Source organism: Crocuta crocuta, unplaced genomic scaffold, assembly GCF_008692635.1.
Source record: "Crocuta crocuta isolate KB4526 unplaced genomic scaffold, BGI_CrCroc_1.0 scaffold467, whole genome shotgun sequence".
In the NCBI taxonomy this organism is placed as follows: Eukaryota; Metazoa; Chordata; class Mammalia; order Carnivora; family Hyaenidae; genus Crocuta; species Crocuta crocuta.
The window spans coordinates 108,420-119,104 of NW_027530632.1; the positions used below are offsets into that span (position 1 = coordinate 108,420).

Below are 10,685 nucleotides of genomic sequence, written 5' to 3' on the forward strand. Positions count from 1 at the left end.
GGATTTTTGGAAGTCCTTATTACATCATTCTACAAGTTGAGGTTGAGCCACCTCGCCTATTTAAAAAAAAAAAGGAAGGAAGGAAGGAAGGAAGGTAGGAAGGAAAGAAGGAAGGAAAAGGAAAATTCCCCTACATTTATAAAAGAAAAAGGAAATACTTCTAATTTTTCTTTGTCTCCTTGTGCTCATACCTGGCGCCTATGAGAAATAAAGGATATTCTCAGCCATTTTTCTATCAACTAACACTTTTTAAGCCTGGGACGGGACTGGGCTTGGAGAGATTCACACATATGGGGTGGAACTGTTCTCCAGAAGCCCATCCTCCAAGGAGCTTCAGTCTCTTCTTGTGTCATGGCCAATCAATCAGTGACATGTTTATATAACAATCCTCAGCCTTGATTCTACTGTAACACAAACGACATACACATACTCCCACGGATGTACTCAAGGGCAATGAATGTCTGCTTTACAGTCCACTGGCTCTCCCATCCAGCACAGTCTGTTGGGATAAAAAGATGGTAAGTGTCTTCATTGGTTCACCCCAGAACTGGACCTCAAGACAAGGATTTGAGTGCTAATTATTAATTTGGGAGGGAATCCAGAAAGGGCTGGTTGGAGACTGGGGATAGAAGACAGGGAAGGGAAAGAAGCTAACAAAGGGTGTGTCTTTTTGCAAGTTACCATGGTGGGAAACTGGAGAGCAATCCGGTGGCACTCCAGGAGCCTGTGTAGAAGATACACCTCAGAGTATTCTCAGCCAAGGGGGTAGAAAGCTGGGGGTATTTAACTACTAACTCCTATCCCTCATTGGTTGAGGGACCTTGGGGACCTTAATATTTTAGCACTTTCTATTTGCCATGCAGAGGGTCCTGAATGCTCTGGTAGCCAGCAAAACACTCTCAGGCAGAAAGTCACAGATATTCACAGTAAACAACCTTTAGTATGTAGAGATGGCCAAGGGGCTTTGGGAAGGGCATTAACAGTATTTGTTTACAATACTAATAACATTATTATTGGGATAACTATTTGAATATAATAAGCAAATAAGTTAGTTATTGAATAACTAAATTAATAACTAAATAAATAACTAGTTATTTAGTTAATTAGTATTTTAGTATTTAACTCTCATTAGTAACAGACAATTTATGATTATCTTACAGTAGATGATGAAGCTTACTGCTTTATAACAAAATTTTTCAAAACATGGGCCAGGTGGGGCACCTGGCTGGCTCAGTCAGTTAAGAATCAGACTTCCGCTCAGGTCATGATCTCATAGTGTGAGTTCAAGCCCCATACCAGGCTCTCTGCTGTCTGCAGGGAGCCCCCTTCAGATGCTCTGCTCCCCTCTCTCTTTGCCCCTCCTCCACTCATGGTCTCATTCTCTCAAAATAAATAATAAATAAACTTAGAATGAAATGGACCAGGTGCCTCTTGCAGGCCACTGCTGCCCACTGCTTGAGAAGGCGGGCTACACTCTTTAAGAAGCAGTGCAGTCCAGTCCCCTCCCCAGGAAGCTTCCAGAAGAAGAAGAAGAAGAAGCAGCAGCAGCAGCAGCTGCCACTGCCGGTCAGGGTGGTGCCATGGTGACCAGAGCAAATGCCACGCTGCTGGACTTCCCAAGTAAGAAGTGGAAGAGGAGCCCCTGGAACCAAGATACAATGGAACAGAAGACAGTGAATCCAGGAATGTCTACAATTACCTCGCCTAGACTTGGGAACAAGAAAGAGCTTATATAGTGCATCCGAAGATAGAAGACCTGACTCCTAACCTGAGTGCAGGAGTACTGGGCATCCTCCTCTCCAACCGTGGGGACAAGCCCCCTTCCCCTGAGCCCATCTACACTAGCAAGGGGAAGTGGCTTAATACCCACGAGTTCTGAACCTGCAAAAGCTTAAAGAGGAGGGGCACAACCTCATCACAGAGGTGGTTGCCCTCAACCCGGATTTCAAGCCACCAGCTGATTACACACCTCCAGCAACATGTGTGAATGATAAAGTAATGATTCCACAAGATGAGTATCCAGAAATAAACTTCGTGGGGCTGCTGATCGGGCCCAGACGGAACACCTTGAAGGATATAGAGAAGGAGTATAATGCCAAGACTATGATCCGGGGAAAAGGGTCCGTCAAAGGAGGGAAAGTTGGGTGCAAAGATGGCCAGATGTTGCCCGAAGAATATAAGCACCTCATGCCCTAGTTACCACCAATACCACGGGAATGTGAAGAAAGTGGTGGAACTGATAAGAAACATCCTGTATGTAAGCGAAGAATCATGGGAATCTACCCCCAAAGCCAAGAGCACACTATATACACTGTATGCTAGTCAACTTGACAATGAATTATATTAAAGAAAGAAAGAAACATCCTGCGGCAAGATATTGAGACCCCTGAAGACCAGAATGATCTATGGAAGATGAAGCTTCAGGAGTTGGCTCGCTTGAATGGGACCCTTCAGGAAGATGGTAACAGGATCTTAAGACCCTGGCAGAGCCCAGAGACCTGCAGCAAAGTTCCCTCCCGGAGGCAGGGGTGCCCTGAGCCTTGAGAGTGGAGCCCATTGGTGACCCTTTCAGGCAGACCGCCTCAGCAGCGCCCCTGGTGGGCTGGATGGTTCAGCAAAGTGGCCTGAGTTCTTTCTGTTGACGAAATTTTGGAACACGCCGGCTCCACATCATGACATTTTTATTAATTTTTTGGTTTCCGTTGTTATTTCCTTATCTCTTCCTTTCTTCAGACTCCGTCCAAGGAGATACTCTTCCAGATCATCTGCTGCAATCAGATTCTTTTCCTTTTTGTCCGTTCCTTGTTCTTCTCTTCCCAAGGAGAGGAGGGAGCAAGTAATTTTAGGCATAGATTTGACCATTACTGTCAGGCTAGTTGCAGGGGTGAGGGGGGGGTGTCCTTTGGTTCTAAGATTTTCAAGGTTGCCATGATCACCCTAGAGAAATTTTTTTTTTTTTTGGCAGCATGAAATATTTGTCTTTAGCACTTTTGTAGAGTAGTCGGTTAATTTCCAGGTCTGGGGTTGAGATCCATCTTGGCATCCCTGCCAGTGGTAGGGGGGCCACCCAAGATACCTTTGGCTTGTCTGCCCCCTTGCAGGGTCCTTTCCAGGCTCCCTGAGCACTTAAGCAGCCTCAGATTCCATTTGTTCCCCCTTCTTTCTGGAAGGTTTCCTTTACATTTTTTTTAATTAAAAAAAATTTTTTTTTAATTTATTTTTGAGAGAGAGGGAGAGAGAAAGCGTGAGCAGGAGAGGAGCAGAGAGAGAGAGAGAGACACACAGAATCTGAAGCAGGTTCCAGGCTCTGAGCTGTCAGCACAGAGCCCAAGGTGGGGCTCGAACCCACGAACCGTGAGATCGTGACCTGAGCCAAAGTCAGACGCTCAACCGACTGAGCCTCCCAGGCATCCTTCCTTTTAAATTTTATCTTCATCTCAAACATATGAATGTTTTGCAGTGTTTAGGGTTTTGAGCCCCTTGTTTTTCATTCTGCTTCCTTTTTTCTTCCCTTCCCTCTTCATGGAGTGATAAAGTTGACAGTAATGTGAAATGCACATTCTTTTCACTGGCTTCTCTGCAGAAATTTTTCTGGGCTTTTTATTTTATCTTATTTTATTTTTTGGTGTCTGATTCAACACTGCGTTAAAAGAGGATGTTCCATTGAATAAAAAAGCAAAGTGTTTAAAAAAATAAAAATTAAAAAAAAGAGGAGAGAGGGAAAAAAACCCCACAAGAGACTCCTAATGATAGAGAACAAACCGAGGGTTGATGGAGGGAGGTGGGTGGCGGTGGCCTAGATAGGTAATGGGTACCAAGGAGGGCACTTGTGATGAGCACTGGGTGCTGTATGTAAGCGATGAGTCACTGAATTCTACTCCTGAAACCAATATTGCACTGTACGTCAACTCACTAAAATTTAAATAAAAAACTAAAATAAACAAAATGAAGCAAATGGATAGAGGACAAAACACCTTCTATTAGGGAGTATGATGATAACCACGTTGAGCTAGTAATTACAACAATTATAGCAAGGATGTTGTTGGTCAACCGGCTTATACTCTCATTAGTATACTCTCATGTCATACTCACTATAACAATTGAATGATAATTGTATTCATTTGTGTGTTTCTACTAACTGGTTCACAGACCTTCTCTAGAGAGTTTTCAGGCGTTCTGGATGGAAACACACTGACATCTCACATGCAACTCACACATAGCATGGCCAGTCAGATCATCTCCTGAGATCTTCCCGTGTCCATTACCTCTATCTCAGCCTTAGCATCCCACCGTAGGTAGCTGTTCTCAGCTCCCGAGACTGCTGTGTAGATTGAAGAATGCCTCCATAGGGCAGGATCGGCAAATTTCCAGAATTCCAGTGCTCCAGGAACAAGCAGGGGAACTTTCCCAGGCGCGAAAGTCTCCCCAAGGCTCAAATGTCTCAGCTCCTTGATGTGAAGCCGTGTCTGATGCTGAGATGAGCCCACTAAACCCCTCTGCGTATCCCAAACCTTTTTCCAGGGAGCCTTTTTCAAACCTTTTTTCCAAGGAACTTTAACCACCAAGCACTTCCAATCCCCAGTCTAGGCCCAGGGTTTGTGGGATTGGGATACTTGCTGTACTAAAAATGGGAATGCTTGGGGCGCCTGGGGGGCTCAGTCGGTTTCGGCTCAGGTCATGATCTGGTGGTTCGTGAGTTTAAACCCCACATCAGGCTCTGTGCTGACAATGCAGAGCCTGCTTGGGATTCTCTTTCTCCCTCTCTGTCTGCCCCTCCCCTGCTCACTCTCTCTGTCTCTCTTGAAGTGAATAATACACTCAAAAAATTTTTAAAAAGGGAATGCTTTGATAGCTAACTCAGGATCGCCACAAGGTGAAAATTTGCCAACCTGCTTTTAGTAACCTGCTATCGTCTTCTTCCATACGCTTCCTTTTCCAAAAGGCTCTTGCATAAAATATGCCATTATGTCTTCACTCTTTCTGCTGATGCCCTTATTAGATCTTTCTCTATTCCTTCAAACTGCACAGAAATTTTACTCCTAATTTCCCCCAGTTACTTGTGACAACACATTCGTTTATCTTTCAAGAGCTTAAAGAATACGAAACATTTCAGACTATTCACACATCCTCTCTTCTTCCTCCATCTTTATCTTTATTAGCTTATGGTGGGGATCTAGTAACATGGGCCTATGGAAGGGGCTTAGGAGAAACCAATTTGGCCTTGGTGGTTGGCTGTGAAGGACGCCAAGGTGGCCCACTGCTGGTTCAGGAGTCAATCTCTGTGGCATCTAGTCTAGCTGGTGGGGCGCAGCACTGAGATTTGTGTGGTGAGAAATTCTGTAATTCTGGTGAGTAGAGGCTCCATGGTTATAGGTAACCAATCCGTCTGTGATCCTAGGCATGGTAAGGCTTAGGCAAGATATGAGGGTCTTAGTCAAGAGAACTAGTTCCAGGAGATGATGGATAAGAGCATGGATTTGGGAATCAATAGATCTAGGTTTGAATCCTTGATCCAGTCTGTGATAATCCTGGTACTTCATAGACTTGCTAAACCCATAACAGCGGGGCACTTGGCTTGCTCACTTGGCATAGTGCATGACTTTTCTTTTTAATATATATATCTTACTGTTTATTTATTTTTGAGAGAGAGAGAGAGACTGCAAGTGAGGAAGGGGCAGAGAGAGGGGGACAGAGGATCCAAAGCAGGCTCTGCAGTGACAGCAGCGAACCTGGTGTGGGGCTCAAACATGTGAACTGCAAGATCATGACCTGAGCCAAAGGCAGATGCTCAACGGACTGAGCCACCCACGTGCCCCAAGAGTGTGCATCTCTTGATCTCAGGGTCATGAGTTCAGGCCCCATGCTGGGCACAGAGTTCACTTAATCAAAAAAATGGGAATAACAATAATGTTTACTATTGTTATGGACTTTTTGGACAAGTTACATGGGACTTCGCATACATCCTATGCTCAGAAATGTCAAATGTATGGTGGTTAAGACTCCCATCTCCGTTGAGGAATAGGAGGGCCAGTGAGGAAGCCAGAGATGGGAGCCATGGCATTTGAACGGCCACCACACCAGGGACTTTGGTGTGACAGGAACATGAGCATCTGGGTTCCACCAGGCAATGGCTCTGGGCATTTAATTTACCCACTATAGTGGGCAAGATGGCTCAGCAAGTTAATAGGTCTGGGGCTGTCTCTGAAAGAAAGACATGACTAATTGATTCTGCTGAAAGGGCAAAGACTTTTCATTTGTGCTTCTTTTTGAATGACGATATAGCAAATTTTCACATACTTTTCCTGAACCGGGTAACTGTGCCCCACGTGATCCCGAGTTCATCTAATCACAGAATTATAGCCTTCGAGTGGGGATGAGCACTGGGTGTTATGTGGAAACTAATTTGACAATAAACTATTTGTAAAAAAAAAAAAAAAAAAAAATTAACCGTNTGAAGGTAATCTGTTTTATTTATGGGCAGCTTACGTAAATTCAAATTCAACTCAGCAAGGCTAGTTTATGTGGGCAATATAAGAATAACAGTGATCTGACCTCATAAAATGGAGTGAGGGTTGAAAGGGAAATTTCACGACACAGAGGAAGTCTTCAACAATGTTATTTGGGTGCACTATCTGTCAAATGCTGAGAAATAGGCCCCCCTCTAATGTTTCTACGTCTCCCTATGTTGCTATATAGAATAGGTGTGATCATCAGACATTTGGGAACGACTCTCATGTTTTCTTCCTCGTATGGAATAGTCTTGATTCTCTCCTTTGTTTCCAATGTGATCTGGCAAGGAATGGTCCTTCCTTGAAGGGAAATATCGGTCTTGTTTCAGGCGTGGTTCATCCAGATGACCATAATGCTGGCCCAGCTCATGTCTCAGACAAAAACGCATTGGTGTTTTCTAAGACTGCATTGAACTTGCATTCCAAATGCCTTCATCTTTGAAAAAAGAAAAAAACAACGCCAGACTTTATTTTTTAGAGCAATTTTATTTTTTGTTTTTTTTTAGTGTTTATTTATTTTTTGGAGAGAGAGAGAGCGAGAGAGCAGGGGAGGGGCAGAGAGAGAGAGAGAAGGAGACACAGAACCCAAAGCAGGGTCCAGGCTCTGAGCTGTCAGCACAGAGCCCGATGCGGGGCTCGAACTCAAACCGCGAGATCACGACCTGAGCTGAAGTCGGACGCTCAAACCACAGAGCCACCCAGCGCCCCTAGGGCAATTTTAGAGTCATGGTAAAGTTGAGCAGAAGGTCTTCTATGACCTGTGCACATATGCATGCAGAGCCTCCCACATCATTATCCAGAGCCCACGGTTTACATTAGGGTTTGCTCTTGGTGTACCTTCTATAGGTTTGAACAAATGTATAATGACATGGCCACCATTATAGTATCGTTAGGATAGTTTCACTGCCCTGGAAATCCTCTGTGCTCTGCTTATTCACCTTTTCCTCCCCCCAAACCCTGTCAACCACTGACCTTTTTACTATCTCCATAGCTCTGCTTTCTCCAGAACATCCTATAATTGGAATCATACAATATGTAACATTTTCAGATTGGCTCCTTTCACTTAGTATATATATTTAAGTTTCCTCATGTCTTTTCATGGCTTGATAGCTCATTTAATTTTAGTGTTGAATAATACTCCATTGCCTGGATGTGCCACAGTTTATTTATTTACTTACCTATTGAAGGACAGCTTGGTGGCTTCCGAGTTTTGGCAATTACGGATGGAGCTGCTATAAACATCCGTGCACGGGTTTTTGTGTGTTTTCAGCTCCTTTGGGTAAATACCGAGGAGCATGATTGTTGGGTCATAGGGTGAAAGCATGTTTAGCTCTGTAAGAGATCGCCAAGCTGTCTTCCAAAGTGGCGGTACCACTCACATTTTCCCAGCAATGAATGAGAGCGCTTTTTGCTCCGCAGCCTCGCCAGCAGTGGTTGCCATGAATGTTCTGGAGTTGGGCCATTCTAATGGCTGTGTAGTGGCGTCTCACTGTTGTTTGAAATTTTATTTCCTGGATAACGTATGATGGGAAACATCCTTTCATATGCTTATTTGCCATCTGCATATCTTCTTTGTTGAGCTGTCTGTTAAGATCTTTAGCCCACTTTTTAATTGGGCTGTTTGTATTCTTACTGTTGAATTTTAAGAGTTCTTCGCATATTTTGGATAATAGTCTTTTATCTGATAGGATTTTTGGTTTTTTTGTTTTTGTTTTTTTTTTTTTACAAATATGCTTCCCTAGGCTTGTCTTTTCATTCTCTTGACAGTGTTTTCCACAGTGCAAAACTTATTTTTCATGAGGTCCAGCTTATCAATGATTTATTTTATGGATCATGCCTTTGGTGCTGCATCGAAAGAGTCATTGCCAAACCCAAGTCATCTAGATTTTTTTCTTGTGTTATTTTCTAGGAGTTTTATAGTTTTGCATTTTACATTTAGGTCTATGATCCATTTGGTGTTAATTTTTGTGAAGAGTATAAAGTCTATGCCTAGATTCTTTTTCTTTTTCATGTGAATTTATAGCAATATTTGTTGAAAAGAGTATATTGGTTCCAATGAATCACCTTTGCTCTTTTGTCAATGGTCAGTTGATTATATTTATGTAGGTCTATTTCTGGGCTCTGTATTCTGTTCCTTTGATCCTTTTGTCTATTCTCTTGTTCAAACACACTCTCTTGAGTACTGTAGCTTTATAGTAAGTCTTGAAGTTGACTACTGTCAGTCTTCCAATGTCGTTTTATTCTTCAATATTGTGTTAGCTATTCTGCGTCTTAGGCCTCTCCATATACACTTTAGAATTAGTTTGTTGATATCCACAAAATAACTTTCTGATTTTTATTGCGACTGCATTGAATCTGTCGATCAAGTTGGGAAGAACTGACATGTTGACAATATTGAATCTTCCCACCCACGAATATAGAATACTTCTCCATTTACTTAGTTCTTCTTTGATTTCATTTATCAGAGTTTTGTAGCTTTCCTCATATAGATCTTGAACCTATTTTGTTAGATTTATAACCGAGTACTTCGATTTGTGGAGTACAAATGGAAACGGTCTTGTGTTTTTAATTTCATATTCCACTTGTTAATTGTTGGTATACAGGGAAACTGTTGACTTTTATGTATTAACCTTGTATCTTGGCTTTTAGCCTAACTGGTTATTAGTTCCAGAAGTGTTTTTTGCTGATTCTTTCAGATTTTCTACGTAGTTGATCATGTCCCCTGTGAAGAAAGATGGTTTTATTTCTTTCTTCCCAGTCTGTAAACCTTTTATTTCCTTTTGTCTTATTGCATTAACTAGGATTTCCAGCATGGTCTTGAGACTCCCTTGGTCTTCCAAAACATCAACTGCTACCTACTCTAGGCAGACTCATTCTTTGAATTAAAGGTGGGACTTTGCATTCTGGTTAACTCCCATCCCATCGGTGAGGTCCATCATTAAGCCTCGCCAGATATTTCTTGACTTGATTCCCTCATCTTTCATCTAAACTATTTCTCTCGTCTTTGAGTCGTTTGTAAATGCTTGAAGTATATTTTTTTGTGTTGTCATCCAAATCATTTAGAACACTTTTGAAAGAATCAGGAGGATCAAGTACAACATCCTGAAGTATGCGAGTAGACGGTGATTATCAGATACAGGATACAATGAGCCTATCAAATGGATTTGCCATCTTCCCAGCATTTTCCATTAAGTCCCATACAGAGAATGAGAGAATACTTCTGAAACAACTTGCAGAAACTGAGATACATTAGTGCTATCTCATTCTGCTCTGATGCCTCTGGATTGGGTTCATACCCATTTCTGTGCTCTCTTACGAGATGAGTCTGCATACTCTCACATTTACAACATTGTGTTATAATTTTCCATTTGTTTGTTATCCTGTGTCTTTGTATTATGAACTTCTGGAGGGCAGGACTTACATTTTATTTACATCGATCTATCTAGTATCTGGCAACGATACCCCACCAGGTGTACCAGGAATTCTATACATGTATATTAGGAGTTCTATGCGTTCTTCAAATGTGTTGCATTTTACTTACATATTAGTCTAGTTATCCCTTCCTGCAGAAGAGAAATGAAATTAACTTGGCAAGACTTATTATTAATGAATGGATTTTGAGTCATGCAAAAACATTTTCTTTACTGATAATTATAAAAGCATAATATTCTCTCATATGCGTATACCATCATTAATTTAACTAATCTGTATTGTTCAACATTGGGGCTGCTTTCAATTTGTCATGGTTTTTAAATAGAACTGTGATGAACATGCTTTATATAAATCCTTGACTGTATCTCTGATTGTTTCTCTAGAATGCACTGCTAAAGGCTGATTTTTTGCGTTAATGAAAATTAATGCTTTAAAGATCGGAAGATTGCACCAATTTGCATTCTCATCAGCAGAGAATGAGAATGTTCATTAAAATGTACCTTTATTAACTGGTTTATTTTTAATCACGTGTGACAGTTGGCTGATTTAAAAATAAACGATTTTATTTTATTATTTTAATCAGAACTTTATGTTCCTATTGAGGGTGGAGGTTAGCCAAATATATTCTCTCTGAATTATCTGTTTATGTCTTTCAACCATTTTCTAATGGAAGTTTTGGTGCTTTTCAATTTTATACGTATTTACAGATATCAGCTAATGTGACTAAGGAATTTAAAATGTGAT

At 41.7% G+C, this 10,685-nt stretch overlaps 1 pseudogene; it reads left to right on the forward strand.

Moving 5' to 3' along the window:
- Positions 1-1,580: 1,580 nt before the first annotated feature.
- LOC144235103 (splicing factor 1-like) lies at positions 1,581-2,544 on the forward strand (annotated as a pseudogene).
- Positions 2,545-10,685: the final 8,141 nt, after the last annotated feature.